This window comes from Lathyrus oleraceus, chromosome 3 (genome assembly GCF_024323335.1).
Source record: "Lathyrus oleraceus cultivar Zhongwan6 chromosome 3, CAAS_Psat_ZW6_1.0, whole genome shotgun sequence".
Lineage (NCBI taxonomy): Eukaryota > Viridiplantae > Streptophyta > Magnoliopsida > Fabales > Fabaceae > Lathyrus > Lathyrus oleraceus.
Window position 1 is genome coordinate 64,267,679 of NC_066581.1, and position 21,496 is coordinate 64,289,174.

The 21,496-nt window shown below is 38.8% G+C and overlaps 1 non-coding gene across 1 annotated transcript; it reads right to left on the reverse strand.

Moving 5' to 3' along the window:
- Positions 1-1,773: 1,773 nt before the first annotated feature.
- On the reverse strand, positions 1,774-1,880 carry LOC127133254 (small nucleolar RNA R71). The gene has a single exon (XR_007807242.1). It is a non-coding gene; the product is annotated as a small nucleolar RNA R71 (small nucleolar RNA).
- Between the last annotated feature and the right edge of the window lie 19,616 nt (positions 1,881-21,496).

Consider the following 21,496-nt stretch of genomic DNA (forward strand, 5'->3'; position numbering starts at 1 on the left):
ATGGGCTGCCTTCAGGGTTTCTTTACTCTGAATTCTCCGGGTAGGCAGGGTTCCTATGCCAAAGTTTCTATCCGTCCTTCTCTGTTCTCTCTCTTTCTTTTTCCTCAAGGTTTTGTTCCAAGGAAACCTCAGAGTATTTTGCTTCTCTTCCTTCTTTCTCCAGTAAATCTCCCAGTGTAAACTCCAAGTCTCACTCCCCTACTGAAACTTCAGTATTTATAGACTAATTTCGTGGGTAATGGGCTTGGAATGAGGGAGACCCAAGTCCAAAATAATTTGTTATATTTTATTTATTTATTTATTTTAATTATTTAATTAATTAATTAATTAATTAATTAATTAATTAATTAATTAATTAATTAATTAATTAATTAATTAAATTTTTTTTTTCTTTTTTTCTTTTTTTTTTTTTCTTTTTTTTTTAGGAAAAATGATGGGTAACTTTTGGGGTATGACAGAATGTAAATATCGTAATTGAACCGATAATCCGTACAATTGTTCGTAAAAGCACTTAAGGGCTATTTTAACTTTCAACTTAAGTTTTCCCGCACTTCAATTCCGTTGGGTAAGATCGAAAGCCGTCCAACGTCTATCTAAACTTAATTGTTTTTAACTATTTCAAAAACAGCGAAAGCGCTTTGTTTAGTTCATTAGGAGTTTTTAACTTAAGAAGAAAAAAGATTTTAAAACTATTTTCGGACGCGTTTATAAGTTTAGAGTCTTGTTCGTGAGAACCTCTTTTGGTTAAGAAATCCAGGTTATAATACTTTTCAACTTAGTCAAGATACTATATTTCTTAAAAATAGGTTTACTACTCTAACGCAATGCGCGCCTTTTTATAAGTGACAATAAGAGAGTTTGATTAGGGAGTACAACTCGGTTCTGAATACGCGAAAGCGACAGTTCCTGTTAAATTAGTTCTTTTCAAAGTAGGAAACACTGCCCATAAGTAGCTCTATTAGCAAGTACTTGGATTATTAATTGATTACGTGAATTACGTTCGACCCTGTCTTTATTAATTAATCTTTATTAAACACTTTACTTTTCATTGCACACTCCAAAAACACCTATTTTGATTGCCTTTGATAAACACCATAACAATAGATAACGATAGATTGACACTTGGTCTCTGTGGATTCGATAATCTTTTATATTATTCTGACGCGTTCGTATACTTGCGAAACACCACATCAAGTTTTTGGCGCCGTTGTCGGGGACCAATTTCGTCAAATTTCATTTTCCTGTTGTTATATCGTTTAGACTTAGGCTATTTCCCGCCGGTCAATGCGAAGAACTCGCAGCACCGGAAGTTTAAGCTTAGTATACCCTCTGGCGGAACCTGAACGTTACGCTCGCGCACGTTTATTCTTTCATAGAATTAAGAGAGCTATGGCCGAAGATCAAAACCAAAGACCTCTTAAAGATTTCGCTCAACCATCCAATGAAGAACCTAGTTCTAGTATAGTAAACCCAACCATCCCAGCTAATAATTTTGAACTTAAACCATCCCTGTTACAACTAGTGCAATAGAGACAATTCGCAGGTCTCGCTACTGAGAACCCAAACCAACATTTAAAAATATTTCTTCAATTAGCAGACACTTTTAAAACCAATGGAGCTTCTCCTGAGGCAATACGTTTAAGATTATTCCCGTTTTCCCTCAGGGATAAAGCCCTATCGTGGTTAGATTCCCTTCCACCCAATTCCATTACGACTTGGGATAACCTTAGAAGAGTTTTTCTTGCTAGATATTTTCCCCCGAGTAAAACCGCCGTTCTTCGAAACCATATAACTAGATTTACCCAAAACCAAGGAGAATCGTTGTTCGAAGCTTGGGAGAGATATAAAGAGTTGTTACGAGCATGCCCACATCATGGCTTAGAAAATTGGTTAATCATTCAAACCTTCTATAATGGACTTCATTACAACACAAAGATGACCATCGACGCTGCCGCAGGCGGTGCTCTGATGAACAAACCTTATCCTGAAGCTAGTGCCCTCATCGAAGATATGGCTCAAAACCATCAATCATGGGGAGTCGAACGAGCGACAGTTGAGAAGAAGGAAGCCCAAGGAGGAGTGCATGAACTGAGCTCTATAGACATGATGCAAGCTAAAATGGACGCATTAGCCCTTAAGGTCGAGCGTATGTGCATAAACCCGAATACTGTAGCCGCAGTTTCATCGGATTGTGAGATATGTGGAACCAAAGGACACCAATCCGCAGAATGCAGTCTATTAAACGAAACCCACTCTGAGCAAGTGAACTACACCCAAGGGAACCCATACTCGAATACCTATAACCCTGGATGGAGGAATCACCCGAACTTCTCCTATAAAAACAATAACCCTATTCAAAATAATGCACCTCTGAGACCTAGTTATCAAGACCCTAGATCAAATCAACCTATGCAACCTGTACCACCAAATCCGAGCCTTGAGAAAATTATGGAAAATTTTATCACCGCTCAAACCCAACAAAACAAGGAGTTCATGAACCAAAACATTCATGTTAACGAATTGATTACTCAGTTAGGAACCAAGGTTGACCAAATAGTTACTCATACTAAGATGCTTGAAACCCAGATCTCTCAGGTAGCTTTAAACCAAGCCCCTCAGACTACTCCTGGAGGACAATTCCCTGGACAACCTCAACAAAATCCGAGAGGAAAAGCCAATGCCATTACCCTACGAAGTGGGAATGCTTATGACGAGCTACCAAACCCTAGATTGAGTGAACCTGAAACTTCTAAGGAATGTACCAAGCCCCCAGACGAAGTAAAGAAACCAGAGGAATCTGAAAACCAGGAAGGTCGAGAAAAAGGAGAAGAACCTAAAGATAAAACTTATGTACCAACCCCGCCATATAAACCACCTATACCATATCCGCAAAGACTCAAACAAACCCAGATCAATAAACAGTATCAAAAATTTATTAAAGTTATAGAAAAACTTCATGTAGAAATCCCTTTCACATAAGCCATCACCCAAATACCTTCTTATGCAAAGTTTCTCAAAGACATCCTTACCAACAAACGTAGACTTGACGATCCGAAGCCTTTGGAATGTAATGCTATTTCCGAGGACAAATTAGCAAAGAAAGACAAAGATCCTGGAAATTTCTCCATTCCTTGCCTTTTGGGTAATCATGTCATCGAAAAAGCTTTTCTAGACTTAGGAGCTAGTGTGAGCCTAATGCCTTTAGCAGTTTGTGAGAGGTTAAACTTAGGAGAATTACAGCCCACTAAGATGTCACTTCAGTTAGCCGATAGATCTGTTAAATATCCGATAGGCATTTTAGAAGATGTTCTTGTTAGGATAGGTCAGTTATTTATCCCTACTGATTTTGTTGTCATGGACATCAAAGAGGATAATGATATACCAATCCTTCTAGGTAGACCATTCTTATCGACTGCAGGAGCCATAATAGATGTCAAGAAAGGAAAGTTGACATTTGAGGTAGGTGACGAGAAAATAGAATTTATACTTTCGAAATTTCTTATGGCACCTGTGATGGGAGACTCGTGTTATGCCTTAGATATCATTGATGAATGTGTTAGAGAATTAGAACAAAAAGAAATTATAAAAACAATTAAGTTACCATCAACTCTTATAAGGGAAGATGATGACTTTAAGAAACCCTACATCATTGATAACCTTTACGAATGTTTATCCCTTACCCCTGATCCTATGCCATGCCCTAAGAAACCAACCTTAGAACTTAAGGAACTGCCTAAGAACCTGAGATATGAGTTCCTCGATGAAAAGATGAACCGTCCAGTTATAGTTAGTGCTACCTTGAGCCAAGAGGAAACGAACCAACTTTTAGACATTTTACGAAGATATCCCTCAGCCTTAGGATATAATATCTCTGACCTGAAAGGTATAAGCCCATCCGTATGCATGCATCAGATTTCGCTCGAAGAAGATTCAAAACCCTCTAGGGAACATCAGAGAAGAATAAACCCTATAATGAGTGATGTCGTTAAAAAGGAAGTTCTTAAGTTACTTGAGGCAGGTATAATCTACCAGATCTCGGATAGTAAGTGGGTAAGCCCTGTGCATGTAGTACCTAAAAAGGGAGGCATCACAGTCGTGCAAAACGATAAAGGCGAACATGTAGCAAAACGTTTAGAAGGAGGATGGAGGATGTGTATAGATTATAGAAAATTAAATAAAGCAACTAGGAAGGATCATTTCCCTTTACCATTTATAGACCAAATGTTGGAGCGTCTAGCCAGACACTCTTACTTCTGTTATCTAGATGGATACTCTGGATTCTTCCAAATACCTATCCACCCCGAAGATCAAGAAAAAACTACCTTTACATGCCTTTATGGAACTTTTGCCTACAGACGAATGCCATTCGGCCTCTGTAACGCCCCAGCTACTTTCCAACGCTGCATGATGTCAATCTTTGCAGATTACCTAGATGGTATCGTGGAAGTGTTTATGGATGATTTCTCGGTTTGCGGATTTGATTTCCATAATTGTCTTGCTAACCTTGAGAAAATCCTGGAGAGATGCGTGGAGGTGAACCTCGTGCTAAACTGGAAAAAATGTCATTTCATGGTAACCGAAGGAATAGTTTTAGGACATATAGTTTCCGAAAAAGGTATAGAGGCAGATAAAGCTAAAATAGAAGTTATAGAAAACCTAAAAGCCCCCAAAACCATCAGAGAAGTCCGAAGCTTTCTTGGACACGCTGGATTCTACTGGCGTTTTATTAAGGACTTCTCCAAAATAACTAAACCTTTAACTGGACTTTTAATGAAAGATGCTGAATTCATTTTCGATGAAAAATGTAATGACGCATTTAATCTTTTAAAACAAGCGTTAGTATCGGCACCCATTATGAAATTGCCTGATTGGTCGGAACCTTTTGAGATAATGTGTGATGCTAGTGATTATGCAGTTGGAGTCGTTCTAGGACAAAGGAAAGATAAAAAATTACATGCCATTTATTATGCCAGTAGAACCCTAGACGTTGCCCAACTTAACTACGCAACAACTGAAAAAGAATTACTCGTTGTAGTTTTCGCTATAGACAAATTTAGATCTTATCTAGTAGGAGAAAAAATTATAGTTTACACCGATCATGCTGCCATTCGTTACCTATTAAGTAAAAAAGATGCCAAGCCCAGGTTACTCCGATGGATTCTGTTACTACAAGAGTTTGATTTAGACATAAGAGATAAAAAAGGCACTGAAAATGTAGTAGCCGATCACCTTTCTAGGCTAGAACATTTAAAATCAGAATTAGTACCCATAAATGATGATTTCGCCTATGATAGACTGATAGCTAGAATAGGAACCATTGAAGATAATAACCTAGATCCTTATGAGCACCCCAAAAATTCCTTAGCAATAAGTAATGTACCCTGGTATGCAGACTTCGTTAATTACCTAGCTGCTGATATAGTACCCCCTGATCTTGACTACCACCGCAAGAAGAAATTCTTCCACGATGTGAGAAACTTCTATTGGGACGAACCGCTCCTTTTCAAAAGGGGTAAAGATGGCACTTTTTGCCGTTGCGTTCCAGAAGAAGAGGTAAATAGTATTATCGAGCATTGTCATTCTGCACCTTATGATGGACATGCGAGCACCTCTAAGACATACGCCAAGATTCTTCAAGCTGGCCTATTCTGGCCTACCATGTGGCGTGATGTCTATGCTTGCATTGTCATGTGTGATAGATGCCAACGCACTGGAAACATTTCAAGGCGTGATGAAATGCCCCTAAGAAACATTCAGGAAGTAGAACTCTTTGACGTATGGGGTATAGATTTCATGGGACCTTTTCCACCATCCTTAGGAAACAGGTATATCTTAGTAGCTGTAGACTATGTGTCTAAGTGGATTGAAGCTATAGCTGCACCCACAAACGACACTAGGGTAGTAATCAAATTATTTAAAAACTATATATTCCCTAGATTTGGAACACCACGTTTAGTCATAAGCGATGGAGGATCACACTTTATATCGAGAATATTTGACAAACTTTTAAGAAAATATGGAGTTAGGCATAGAGTAGCAACACCATACCATCCACAAACTAGTGGCCAAGTAGAAGTATCTAATAGGGAGATAAAACAAATCCTAGAGAAAACTGTTTCTATTTCTAGGAGAGACTGGTCTCAGAAGCTTCAAGAAGCATTATGGGCCTACAGAACCGCTTTCAAAACCCCTATAGAAACTACTCCTTATCAACTAGTTTATGGAAAATCCTGTCACTTACCGTTCGAATTAGAGCATAAGGCCTATTGGGCCATTAAAACTTTGAATTTAGACTACCTAGCCGCTGGAGAAAAGTGTACCCTAGACATTCATAAACTAGAAGAACTTAGGCAATCGGCCTACGAGAATGCAAAAATATATAAAGAGGGGACAAAAGCCTATCACGACAAAAGAATAGTAAAGAAAAACTTCAATATAGGCGATCATGTTCTCCTTTTCAACTCTAGGTTACGACTCTTCCCTGGAAAGCTACGTTCAAGATGGACTGGTCCTTTCGAAGTATCCAAGATTCTGAGATCCGGAGTCGTGGAAATCAAGAACGAAACCTGTAGTCCATTCATTGTAAATGGACAAAGACTGAAGCTCTACGAAGGAGGAGACATTCCAGCATACTACTCAAGCCACACCCTGATTGATCCACCAATTCCTACTACTACAGGTGTATAAATTCTAATCGTCAAGCTAATGACGTTAAACAAGCGCTGCGTGGGAGGCAACCCATGGTTTTTCTTTCATTTTTACTTTTTCGCATTTATTTAATTTTGTTTTTATTTTATTTTATCATATTTTGCATTGAGACTAAAATTTGAATGGTTTGTATTTTCAGGATCACTTTCTTAACTTTTACAGGATGCAGGATTTTGATGACATGCACGTGGCCTATAGAGATAATGCTCAGAGAGAGCGCTACATCGCTCTATATCAGCGCTCTATGGCACCCACACGTTATCCTGATCAGCACTGTATGGAGGCACTGGGTATCGAGCCGAGTATCCGATTCCTTAGCCACCAGCTTCACTGGGACGAGTTTGCTGATGACTTGAGTAACACCTACAGGAACCTGACATTGGAGTTCCTGAGTTCATTCGACTATGACCCATACTCTCGACCAGATGGGTATGCTGCTTTTAGGCTCTTTGGAGTTGAGTACTCTTTCAGCCATAAAGAGTTCGGCGACCTATTGGGTTTCCAGACCACTCATGATGCTATCCCGGAGACACTTATGGGATATTTTCTGGGTAAGGAGGTGGAGAAGTTTTGGAGTGATATATCGGGTGGAGGAAGCCAAGATCCATCTACGCAGCTGTCTCATGTTATACATAACCCCGCCTTCAGATACTTTCAGATGATATTAGCATATTCCTTCCTGGGAAGACCAGATGCAGAGACACTACTGAGTGAAGAGGAGATCTTCCTATTATTTTGTGCATCCCAGTCTCGCCCAGTAGCATGTGGGAACTTTTTATTATACAGTCTCAGCGGTATCTCCAGATCTACCGAAGGAGTCATCCATGTTGGCGGAATCATCACGCAGATTGTTGTAGCTTTAGGTCTGTCTCGCAAGCTGTTACATCTTCGGACCTACTGTGGGTACACTACCATGGACATCGACTTCTGTTTGACCAGAGGGTTGATGAGGAGAGCCTCTTTCCACCCATGTCAGTTCCGATTGCTAGTCGACAGCGAGGTTATCCACTATTTCACACTGCCAGATCCTATGATGACCAGTGTGCATGATCCAACAAATTGGAGTTATGCTCTTGAGGGCCAGGGAGAGACCGTCAAGGAGCCGAGATCACCACCCATTGCTGAATACACGCCTACACCACCATCTCCCAGAATCACTGTTTTCTCTAATAATCTTTCATTGCAGACCCCCGATATCCGCACCCAGATTGCTGAGTGTCGTAGAGAGATCGCAGAGCTTAGACAGGAGGTGGCTGACCTCACTTTACAGATGGGAGTGTCTGATCTCACCCATGCTACTGAAGCCGACTGTCTATATCAGGAGATCGCAGAGCTCAGGCAGGAAGTAGCCACGCTCCGTGGATCCACTCAGGAAGATGACATCCCTACTATATGATCTCACCATTCCATCTTATTTTATCTCTCTTTTATTTTATTTTTTTCTCGTATTTACATAACTCATTTTATATTATCGCATTTGGAATATTATATAAACTACGTCTATACATTGTTATTTCTACTTTTATCTATATATGTCTTATGTTTGTTTTATTTTGCATTTTAATTTTTCAGTTATTTATTTATTTATTAGTCTAATATTTAATTTTTGTTTCAGTTTCATTTTTATTTTTGTTTTTACCTTTATAAAATTATGCAACTCAATGATGCTAGGAAGATCACAAAACAAATGCTATCCGGATCCCTCAAAGCCAAAAGACAAGAGAAGCCCAAGCCAAAGGACCAAAATCCGGCCCAGCCAGATTTTGCCTTGTGGCGCCCGCCATAGACCCTGTGGCGCCCGCCACAGCGTCTGTAAAAGGTCAGGGAAGAACCCCTTTCTTCACCATTTTTACACCTTACAACCTTCCAAACCCATTTTTTCACCTTGGAAAAACATCCTTGAACCCACAAAAAGCTCATACTTTTCTAACCACCACACCGTGCAAATCATTTTTCCGATTTCCATTTCCATTTTCATCCGTCGGATTTCGTAAAAATCCAACCTTTTCACAAACCACTTCATCTTCTTCATCACTTTTCAAGAGCTTTCAAATGGAGTTTAACGGATTCATTCTTCGAGGAGGAAAACCGGGGGATAGACAAAGAAAAATTATCGAACAGTTGCAAAATCGGGAAATCCTCCCGACAAGGTATGTTGACGAAAACTGTCTCTACACTTTAGGTATCTATCATAGCATATTTCATTTATTAGATAACTTAGGTTTGCATAATTTCTTTTCCAACAAAGAACCCACCTATGAGCGGTTGACAATTGAATTCTTGAGTTCCTTAATCTATATTGTCAACCCTAACACTGCTAGCACAATTGCTACTGTCAGATTTAGAATGTTTTCTGTTGAATATGAATTCAGTACCGACGAACTAGCAAGTCTATTAGGAATCCCTCATGGGGAAGGTGCTATTTGTGAGGCCCCTTAGGATTCGGAGTGGTCAGTTGAGGTATTTTCCTTCTGGGAGCGATTATCAAACACTTCCATAAACTCTTTTGAAGGAGTTCTTGCCTCAACTATCCACAACCCGGCCATCAGAGTTTTTAGATATCTGTTGGCATGCATTATTTTTGGCCGGGAGAATCCAAATAAGGTTAATGCTAGAGAGCTTCTATTTTTACAAGGAAGCCTCACAAATAGACGAATTAATTCGGTCTCGTTCATGCTTGCTCATATGACTTTAACTTTGAATAAAGCGGGACCGATTTCTTTTGGTGGATTGATTACATCTATTGCTCGGGCGCTTAACCTGAACAATAAGATGGCTACCCTAGACCCCTTACCTCCTCGCACAATTAACCTAAAATTTCTGAGAGACATGAAATTGTACCGTTCGAGGAGAGAAGGAGGCTATATGCTTATGGTTCATGGTGTAGCCATCCCATCTGTTGTTTTACCGTGCACTAGACGTACAGACGTACGAGATGAAAGAAATTGGACCTACACTTTAGATGCTCCACCTGTTTTGGGTCATCTTCCTCCTAACATTCCTGATGAGGCGGGACATGACACTGATGATGAATATGATCGGAGAGAGAGATCTCCCGTACCCCATGTGTCCCCCCATCATCCTTCACCACCACACACCGCACCATCTTCTTCTGCAGGTACCACTCCTGGCTTTTATATTATGGAGGAGATGTGGCGTGACCACATGGCTAGAGAGCAGAGGCGTGACGACCTACTCTCTACCATCCAACAACAGCTGGCGAATAACATGATCTTCATGCAAGAGTCGCAGCGGAGGACAGGCAGGTCCTATGACACTGTTCTACAGTTTTTGCAAACGATCACAGATACACAAGCCCGTCAGCAACACTACCACCAGAGACACATGGCACTCATTAAAGCCACTTAGGGTTCCATTATGGGTAACCTTCGAGAGGTGAGGACCGCTCAGGATGCCCTGTAGGCGAGGATGGATCAGAGAGATCATCGTCGTACCCGATCCCGTCGTCCACCTCAGGATGGCGAGGGCACTAGTGGTCAGCAATAGGTTGTCAGGTAACTCTTCCCTTATCTTATTTCGAAACATTGGGGACAATGTTCGATTTAAGTGTGGGAGGAGACTCTATCGTCTTTTCTTTATTATTTTTCTCGTCTTTCCTTTATCGCTTTTTCTTTGCTGTTTTTAGATAGTTTATTTCCTTTTAGTTGTTTATTTTGCTTCTTAGTATAATGTATGAGTCTGACGAGTCACCAAATATAGTATATCTTTAGTACAATCCTACCTCCCCATACCTTTAGCCCCACCGAAAATTTTTTACAAAAGAAAATAGTGTTATTCCGAAAGTTTTCAGGTTTTAAAGACATGTTTTGAGTAAGGATGCGGTGACTTGGGAGAACTCTGTGAAACATCAGTATTATTTTAGCACCATAGACTTCGTAAATATAGGAACCACTCCCGAAACCCCATATACCATGGCTTTAATCATCATTTCCGTATAAGTCCTCAGTAGTTTATCTCAGCAGTCAGCTCCGGCCTACGCATCCTCTACGTAGGGGACCAATGCAAATAAGTGAATGATCCAGAAAAACAAAAAAATAAAAGAAAGCAAAAAAGGCAACTTCAGTATAGGTGACCCTCACAAAGTCATTTAAACCAAAGAATTGTAAAAAATTGCTACAAAAATAAAAAGAAAAAAAGAAAAAAACTTACCCACTGTTGGTTGGTTCAGAGGTATCTGGCACCGAACTCGGTAGGGCGGATTACGATCCGATCCCCCACAACTACAGTTGGGTCCAATAAAAGGGTTTACACATATTTATGTGCCAGAAAACCCATGCTCAGTTCATAATCACTAACAGGCCACTCTACTACGAAGCATGTACGGATAACGGGCTTAATGTGATTGCGCCTGAATGAAAAGGACACAAAAAGAGATGAAGAGGCAGGCCTAGGTATTGTGGGATAATATGGGTTGGTTAATATAGGAATGAAGTTTATGTCCGTATTTGCGGATTAGTGTCATCATGATACCCTTAGTTCACTCAGTTAGTACCTATCACTGCATCCCGACTTGAACTTAGAATTTTTACCTGAAACACTCGTTTACACAAATTTTCTTTTATGAGCTTTTTAATGTTTTGCTTGAGGACAAGCAAAGGTTTAAGTGTGGGAGAGTTTGATAACACTGAAATTTACCGTATTTTCGACTCCGATTTCACATGCATTCTAGTTGTTTTATTGTTATTTTGTTGTGTTATTGCTATGTTTTCCTTTGTTTTCAGGTTTTTACTTTAATCGGAGCCCCGGTCGAGACAAGGAGTGAAAAAGAGCTAAAAACCCTAAAATTCAGCATTTTGTACTTGTGGCCTACCCCATGGCTGGCGCGATAGACCCTGCCATGACGTGTCCAAGCTCAACTTCCCTCAACTTCCACGTTCCCCACTACTTCCACTAAGGCGCCTCAGTTTGGCCTTGTGGCGGGCCTCAGTTTGGCCTTGTGGCGGACGCCACAAGAGGAAAAGTTTTCCCTCCCATTTTCAAGTTGAAGGGCATCCTGTCATTTCCATCTTTTTACTTGCTTATAAATAGAAACTCGAAATCAGTTTTACAATCATCCAAACTTAGAGCAGAGGCAAACTCAGAGCAACTTTGTTTCACTTAGGCATATATTCAGTATTTTAAAGTGGTAATCGCTTCGCATTGGAGTGTTACCACAATTGTGTAATCGAGTCTGTGATAGAGTCTGTAATCGAGTTTGGAGCACTTTGGAAGGAAGTTAATCCTGCCGCCATTTTCATTTCCGCTTTGCAATTTACTCAACCCTCCGATTGGAGCAGGTTTTTATTACTTGTCTTTATCTTATTTATTTTTCTGCACTCACTTTACTTTATTTATTTTCCCGTACTCGCTTTACTTTTATTTATTTCCCGCACTCGCTTTACTTTATTTATTTCCCGCACTCGCTTTACTTTATTTATTTCCCGCACTCGCTTTACTTTATTTATTTCCCGCACTCGCTTTACTTTTATTTATTTCCGGCACTCGCTTTAAATTATTTATTTCCCGCACTCGCTTTACTTTTATTTATTTCCTCGCACTCGCTTTAAATTATTTACTTTCCGCACTCGCACTACTTTTAGTTATTTTAATGCACTTTTACTTTACCATGTCTAACTAAATTTATAAGGTTAGAATGTAAAGATCGTAATTGAACCGATAATCCGTACAATTGTTCGTAAAAGCACTTAAGGGCTATTTTAACTTTCAACTTAAGTTTTCCCGCACTTCAATTCCGTTGGGTAAGATCGAAAGTCGTCCAACGTCTATCTAAACTTAATTGTTTTTAACTATTTCAAAAACAGCGAAAGTGCTTTGTTTAGTTCATTAGAAGTTTTTAACTTAAGAAGAAAAGAGATTTTAAAACTATTTTCGGACACGTTTATAAGTTTAGAGTCTGGTTCGTGAGAACCTCTTTTGGTTAAGAAATCCAGGTTATAATACTTTTCAACTTAGTCAAGATACTATATTTCTTAAAAATAGGTTTACTACTCTAACACAATGCGCGCCTTTTTATAAGTGACAATAAGAGGGTTTGATTAGGGAGTACAACTCGGTTCTGAATACGCGAAAGCGACAGTTCCTGTTAAATTAGTTCTTTTCAAAGTAGGAAACACTGCCCATAAGTAGCTCTATTAGCAAGTACTTGGATTATTAATTGATTACGTGAATTACATTCGACCCTGTCTTTATTAATTAATCTTTATTCAACACTTTACTTTTCATTGCACACTCCAAAAACACCTATTTTGATTGCCTTTGATAGACACCATAACAATAGATAACGATAGATTGACACTTGGTCTCTGTGGATTCGATAATCTTTTATATTACTCTGACGCGTTCGTATACTTGCGAAACACCGCATCAATATTCCGAACGGACAAGAGAAATGAGATATTCTATACTGACTAGAGAAATGGAAATATTTCAGACCGAACAAATATAATGGAAAGATTTCGGACGAACCAGATATATGAAAAGATTTTGGACAAACCAGATATAATGGAAAGATTCTGGATGGACCATATAGATAAAGAGGTTCCAAACGGACCAGAGAAAAGCATATATTCTGGACGAGGCCAGAGAAAATGACATATTTACCAACACGAGGATCGATATCTAGGTTGAACAAAAAAAAGGGGTGGCCAATGCGATGATTCGAATAGGAAATGATAGACAGATCATTACTAATGCGAAGATTAGTGTGCGGATAAATGATTTGTTGGGGATGCACAAGGTCAACCCTTACGATCGAGTAGTGTGGGTTATTTAGGATGATCCTTTGTTGGGGAAGCTTTTAGGATGAATTCAACGGGGAAATAATTGCTTGGGAGCATCTTTCAAATGAGACTTCGTGGGAAAGTCTAATATGGAAGTTAATAAGACTACTTGCTGAAATAAGGTAACTAGTTTAGTCGGGTAATATACATATGACATGACTTCTGTGTGGAACAGAGTTGGGGGTAAGAGAAATCAACATCTACTCACTAGTTGGTATGGGTCGTTTAAGATGATCGTCTACTGGGGAGATTCTATAAAGGGCTCATTGGGAGTAAGTACGCCGGGGAGCAACTTTCAAAAGGATTGTATGGGGAAATTACTTACTAGGGAAACTAATAAGCATTCCTGCTTGAGGGGTTATAATGGTTTAGATGGGAATTGATCTGGACTTCCAAGAGCGGTCATAGAATCCTTGCTTATGCTATATATGTGTGTTTTGCACGGATTCATGATATGTTTTACCTCGATGCAAGTGTTAATATATGGTACATTTTGGGTTAATGCATTTCCCGATGCATGCTATGTGATACGCATGAAATGAAATGCATGGTTGATTCATGGAATAATATTAATAAGTGATTTGATTGCCAAGAAAGAATTGGACTTTGATGGTTTTCTAGACGACAATTGGATTTTGAAATGATTCGCCATACGAGAAATGGATTTTGAGATGATTTGTCATACGGGAAATGGATTTTGAGATGATATGTGAGAACGGAACTGTGCTTTGAGATGATTTGGTTTTGAGTTGTCAAGCAAGGTTGGGCCTTTTGTGGGATGCCAAGTGAGGTTGGGCTTTTTGAGTTTCCATGCTTGTGTTATAGGGCTTTTTGATGATGTAGAATTCATACTATGGGAATGCGCCCGATGAATGAGATGATGTGCATGGGTCGACGCTAGAGTATAGCGACGTGATTAATGCATGATGATGATTTATGCAATGACTTGAATGTTTTAACAAAATGTCCCTATGGTGGGAAATGGAATGGTTAAGGTTTAAAGAGGTTGTAACAAGGTTGTTTGTCAAAAGGTGGTAGGTTTATGCCAACATGACTTCCCGATACTTGTTTAGAACTCGATGGTTGTTGATGTATGACAGGACTTGCTCGAGCAGCTTGAAAGTATGAAGATGACTTTACCCTCTATAGCATATTTTGTCATTGTTGGTAGGGTCTTTGAAGGAGTTGTCTGGGAAGGAACTAGGATACCACCATGTTGTGATATGACCATGATATGCATTTCCCCAGTATTTAAATCTTTAAAAGGTCTTCCCCTGATCATTAGGTTCTGGAGGAGTTGCCTGAAAAGGAACTTGGATTCCGCCATACTATGATATGACCTTAATATTGGTTGCCCCAGTATCTAAATCTTTGAAATGTATGCCCTTGATTAGCTGGTGCTTAGAGGTTTGACCCAGGATGACCAATTCTTGGAGTGATTTTCCCCTACTCAATAGAATCTTCAGATGATCTACCTGTGAGTATAAGGATTTTCTCTTGATCGATAGGATCCCTAGGTGATTTGTCCTTAGTTATGAGCGTCTTGAAATGGTTCACCTTTGATCAAACCATCATTGATATTTCCTTGATGTTAAGTATTTATTTGCGAATAAAATTGTTATTTTTTAAAAGTAACTCTAACTCAATGCTCATGCAAGTTTTTAAATCGAAAGTTGTTGCGAAAAAAGCACGGGGGTACAGTAGAAGAGTACAAATAAAGATGTGATAGAACAATGCAGTTAACGATGATTTAACAAACATTCGGAGTCAGTTTAACAATAACTTTGTTTAGTATGTTTTCATAGTGAACTTAGCTTCAATTAGGTATTTTAAGGGTTGTAATATGGCTTGGTTCACGGTTTAAGAAACAAAAGATATAAGACTCAAAATTGATTTAACCCACCCATTCTCCTTTGATGTTTTCCATTCCTAAATCCAATTAACTTTGTAGATGCATTCAGTTGGCAAGAGAAATTTGGTACTCATGATGGAGGTTGATTTAGTAGATGAAGCACTAATGAGATTCTTGAAATGGCAGTCACCTACTTAGGTTTACAAGCTTGTTTTCCATTTTTTTCATTTTCTTGCTTTTAATCCCTATTTTGCATGAATTGATTCTTTTGAATTTGTGGTCCATCGAGATGCCCTAACTTTTTCCTAAGTCAACTTTTGCAGTTTTTTTTACTTAAAGGGCTCTTTTGTGGAACAATTCTTGTGATATTTTCCTTTTGGCTCAAAAAGGTTGTGACTGTCATGTTAACTATTGTGAGCTTTACCTTTTACTGCTTCCTTGATGTTGGATGATGTGTGCGAGGAAGGGGATGTGCTTAATCCTCTTGATGTGATGATTAGATGGACTGATTCTCTTGAGATTAGAATGCCCCTATTAAGATTAGAGGTTTTTTTATAATAAAACAAAAGATAGAAAGAACACCAACTTCATGCTCGAAGGGATTGACTACGAATTATCTCCTTATTTATCTAATGTTTGGGAAGTGAAACAATGTCTTATAAAGACTTAATTTTTCATAAAATGATCTCAAAAGGATTTTAATATCCAACTTTCAACAACTTCATAACAGTTATTAACTTCAACAAAACAAGTAAGTTGACATCAAACATAATAAACAAAAACATCGTTCGCCTCCCAATGTTACAAAATCAGAGTATAACGACTAGAATAAATGTGATAATTAGTGAAAATAACTCCAAGAGCTATTTCCCACTCACAACAGCAAACTCTACTCCTTAGTATCTGTAAGAAGTCCATCGTAGACAACATCAAATAAAAGGGGGGTGAATTCACATCAATAAATTAACGGTATATACTTCAAGGTAGAATTCAAACATCTACTCATACAACAACAATCACACCATATCATTCTCACACTCAATTCATCAACATACACAAATAATCACATATTAATCATTTAAATTATTTAATGAGACTCACAACTTTGACCAGACTCATATGCATGTGGTATCATATCATCATTAATTGATTCACTCAGGAGTCGGGTACACCCAGCTCGAACCCCGAATTCACCCTGCTAGGATTCGGGACAAGTCACCAATCCACCATACTTGGACTACAACTTTCCTCTTTCATCAACAATAATGACATAATGAATGCATATCACAACACATCAATGCAATAACAATATAATGTTTAAAGTCCCCTCCCGACAATAAACAAAACATGCATTGACCCAATAATAACAACTCTCCTCCCGAACTATCCTCCCACAACAACATACACACAATTCAACAACATAATTCATGCTCATAGAATAACATATCATTATCACAATTTACAAAAATTATCACAACATCATCATCATATATGCACATATTCATCATTCAGCAATTAATTCGTATATTACGATTAAAAATCATATTTAATCGTTAAGTCATGTCAAACATCATTTAAACAATAACTAATAGAACATGGCAGAACTTAAAACATCCACAAAAGTCAAAAAATCAAAATCTGCAACTTATAGCATTAAAACAAGCATTTACGCCCACTACAAACTCGTGACGGGTTACCTTTCACAATAATGACGCCCGTCACCGACCTCAAAACTCTAAAACGTCACTCAGGTGACAACCTTGAAAGACAAGTCTGGGCAGCATGACGGGTTACCCGTCACGGTCGTGTTGCCCATCGGCGCCATGAGAATTGCATAGTTTTGTCTTCTTCGGGCATAACTCCTAATTCTCAATTCAGACATCCAAAATCGATTCAAAGACATTATCCATATATTATATGTTTATCAACAACACATTATTTCATCAAATCAACGCATTTAGTTCATTGCTTTCCTAAAATCATGTTATTCCCAATGCCTTCAAAGTAGCAAAAATGGTGATTATATGATAATGCATCAAACAAAACTTATCATATGTCAAGCACACGAATTTCATCACCAAACATCATAACATACATTAATCAATCATCCATACCAATATTTTATTAAAATCCCAAAGCTCTATTGGGGGTTACACTACGCCAAAAACTGGAATAGACAGCGCACCTTAGAGGGCGCTTTATTACAAAAGCGCTCTCTAAAGTGAAGCGAAAAAATAAGGAGCAATAGACAGCGCACTTTAGAGGGCGCTTTTGTAATAAAGCGCCCTCTAAGGTGAAGCGAAAAAATAAGGAGGAGATAGAGGAACAACAATACATGGCGCTTTTTAGAAAGCGCCCTCTAAGGTTACCCTTAGAGGGCGCTTTTAATAAAGCGCTGTTATAAGTCCATGTGCATTTCCAGCTTATAAAGCGCTTCTGGAAAGCCTTAGAGAGCGCTTCCATAAGCGCCCTCTTAGGCCCCCTTTAGAGGGCGCTTTTTTAATAAAGCGCCCTCTAAGGTGAAGCGAAAAAATAAGGAGGAGATACCTTAGAGGGCGCTTTTAATAAAGCGCTGTTATAAGTCCATGTGCATTTCCAGCTTATAAAGCGCTTCTGGAAAGCCTTAGAGAGCGCTTCCATAAGCGCCCTCTTAGGCCCCCTTTAGAGGGCGCTTTTTTTCCAGAAGCGCCCTCTAAGGTCCCCTTTAGTAAACATTAAAATTATAACATACTGCGCGTTTTGTTATTTCACTCTCTGTTATTTTCGTTCTTTTTCACGTTAGGGTTCTAAGGCGTTTTCCTTCCACCTCTGTTAGATCTACATTATTACTGCGCGTTTCATCCTTCTACCAATCAAAGGTACACGATGCATACATTATGACTTTTACTATTGCTTTGTTTTAGCTTTGCCCAATTTCAGTTTTATGTTATTGTTTTACTATTGCTTTATTTTAGCTGCGCGTTTACTATTGCTTTGTTTTAGCTTTGTTTTAGCGCATGCAATGGGACTACATTACCCAGTAGTTAGGGTTATACGACCTATGAACATCTGATTTTGTGTCAACACCAGTATCATTAGAAACCTAGGTCCGAATGTGTTTGAACTCTTCTGAAATTGTTTTTTATTTATTCTAATTAGTAATGGATAATACATGGATGTCTTCCAATCGATTGTCGAGAGAGTACGAGAATGAGGTATCAGAATTCGTTAAGTTTGTCGTTGCGCACGCCGAAGACCCCAGTAGAATGATATGTCCTTGCTTGGGTTGTTGTTATGGGAAACGGGTTGACGCAGTTCAGTTGACATCGCATCTAATGAGGCATGGAATTGATCGAAGTTATACATGTTGGAATTTGCATGGTGAGAAAAGTAACGAGAATGTTGAACCGGGTGATAGTACGACCTATGCCTCAAACTATAGTGGCGCAGATACATACGATTGTGATCGAGTTGAAGAGATTGCAGAAGCACTTGAAGGAGATCTTAAGGATTGTCCCGAAATGTTTGAGAGGTTGGTAAGTGATGCAGAGAAACCTTTGTATGATGGTTGCACTAAATTCACAAGATTGTCTGCGGTATTAAAGTTGTACAACTTAAAGGCGGGCAATGGATGGTCGGATAAAAGTTTCACAGAGTTATTAGCCCTTTTGAAAGATATGCTTCCTGAGGATAATGTTCTTCCCAATCGAACATATGAGACCAAAAAGATGTTGTGCTCTATTGGCATGAGCTATGATAAGATACATGCATGTCCAAACGATTGCGTTTTGTTTCGAAATGAGTATGCATCGTTAAATGAGTGTCCTAAATGCGGTGTCTCGCGATTTAAGAACAAGTTGTCTCCAGCAAAAGTCTTGTGGTATTTTCCTGTTATTCTGAGATTTAGACGCATGTTTCGTAGTGAAACCGATTCAAGACACTTGACCTGGCATGCAGATGAAAGAATTATAGATGGAAAGTATCGACATTCGGCAGATTCACCACAGTGGTTGAAAATTGATAATGATTATCCTGAATTTGGAGAAGAATCAAGAAACCTTCACTTGGCATTATCTACTGATGGAATGAACCCACACGGTATCCAGAGTATCTCACACAGTACATGGCCTGTGATTATTATGATTTATAACCTACCTCCATGGCTATGTATGAAGCGTAAGTACATGATGTTGTCTATGTTGATTTCTGGACCTAAACAACCAGGGAATGACATAGACGTGTACTTGAAGCCCTTAATCGAAGATTTAAAGATTTTGTGGGAGACCGGTGTGGAGGTTTATGATGGATATAGGAAAGAAAGTTTCAACTTGAGGGCGATGTTGTTTGGCACAATTAATGATTTTCCAGCATACGGAAATCTATCAGGGTATAGCATAAAAGGTCAATGTGCGTGTCCTATTTGTGAAGATAAAACAGATTGGAAGCGCTTGGAGTTTGGTCAGAAGAATGTCTTTCTCGGTCATCGGAGATTCTTAAATTCAAATCATCACTACCGTGGATGGAGAAAGGCGTTCAATGGAGAGACAAAACAAGGCAGAGCTCCACCTATATTGACGGGTGATCAAATTTTTGAAAAGGTGAAAGATTTGGATACTCAGTTTGGCAAGCCTTTTGCCCACACACTTGTCAAAAGTGGGTGGAAGAAGAGGTCAGTTTTTTTTGAATTGCCGTATTGGAAGTCCTTGTATGTGAGACATTTTCTTGATGTTATGCATATTGAAAAAAAATGTATTTGAAAGTGTTATTGGCACGTTACTCAATATACAAGGAAAGTCTAAGGATGGCCTTAAGGCAAGAAAGGACTTGATAGCGATGGGAATAAGAACTGAATTAGGACCCTTGAAGAAAGGAAAACGAACATATCTACCGCCTGCTGCTTATACTCTATCTAGAAAGGAGAAAAAAACATTGTGTAAGTTTCTAAGTGAAGTTAAAGTTCCAGAAGGGTACTCTTCAGATATTAGAAGACTTGTGTCTATGAAAGACCTCAAGTTAAAGAGTTTAAAGACCCATGATTGCCATGTTATAATGGAACATTTTCTCCCAATAGGTATACGTTCTATTCTTCCAGAAAAAGTAAGAAGCTCTATAACTAAGTTGTGTTCTTTCTTCAAGTCAATTTGCAGTAAGGTGATCAATCCTGCGATCTTACCAATGTTGCAAAAAGAAATCGTTATTACTTTGTGTGAGCTTGAAATGTTTTTTCCTCCATCATTTTTTGACATAATGGTACATCTAGTTGTTCATCTTGTGAAAGAGACACAATTGTGTGGACCAGCTTATATGAGATGGATGTACCCTGTTGAACGTTATATGAAAATATTAAAAGGGTACGTGAAGAACCGAAGTCGACCAGAAGGTTGTATGGTTGAAAGATACATTGTTGAAGAAGCGATTGAGTTTTGTACTGAATATTTGTCTAATGTTCAGTCAATCGGACTCCCCAAGTCTCAGCTTGTCGAAAAGAAAGAAGGAAAAAATCTAATTGGAAATAAAATCGTGGCAGTATCAAGGGTCGAACGGGATCAAGTGCATTTGTATGTTCTGCATAATGAGAATGAGGTTGAGCCGTATGTTGAAATTCACAAGGATGTTCTCCGAGGTTTAAATCCCAATAGAAATGAAAATTGGATAGTACGAGAGCACAATCGATGTTTTATACCTTGGTTTAAGGATCATATTTATTCAAAGTATTATTCAGATCCCGCTTCAATAACAGAAAGGTTGAGATGCTTAGCATATGGTCCAAGTTTCCATGTTTTTTCTTATAGCGCATACGCGATTAATGGATACACATTTTATACCAAAGAACAAGATGATAAAAGTACTATGCAGAATAGTGGTGTCACCGTGGTAGCTGAAGCAATGCACATATCAAGTGTGAAGGACTTAAACCCCAAATTTGCAAATCTGTCGTATTTTGGTGTTATCGAGCGCATTTGGGTGTTTGATTATGAGAAGTTTCAGATTCCTATATTTGGTTGCAAGTGGGTTGAAAATAATAACGGCATTCGAATGGATAAGTCAGGATTTTTGCAAGTGGATCTTAATAGGGTGGGATACAAAGATGAGTCTTTTATTCTAGCCTCTCAAGCTAGACAAGTGTTCTATGTCAATGATCCGAAAAGTACGAAAT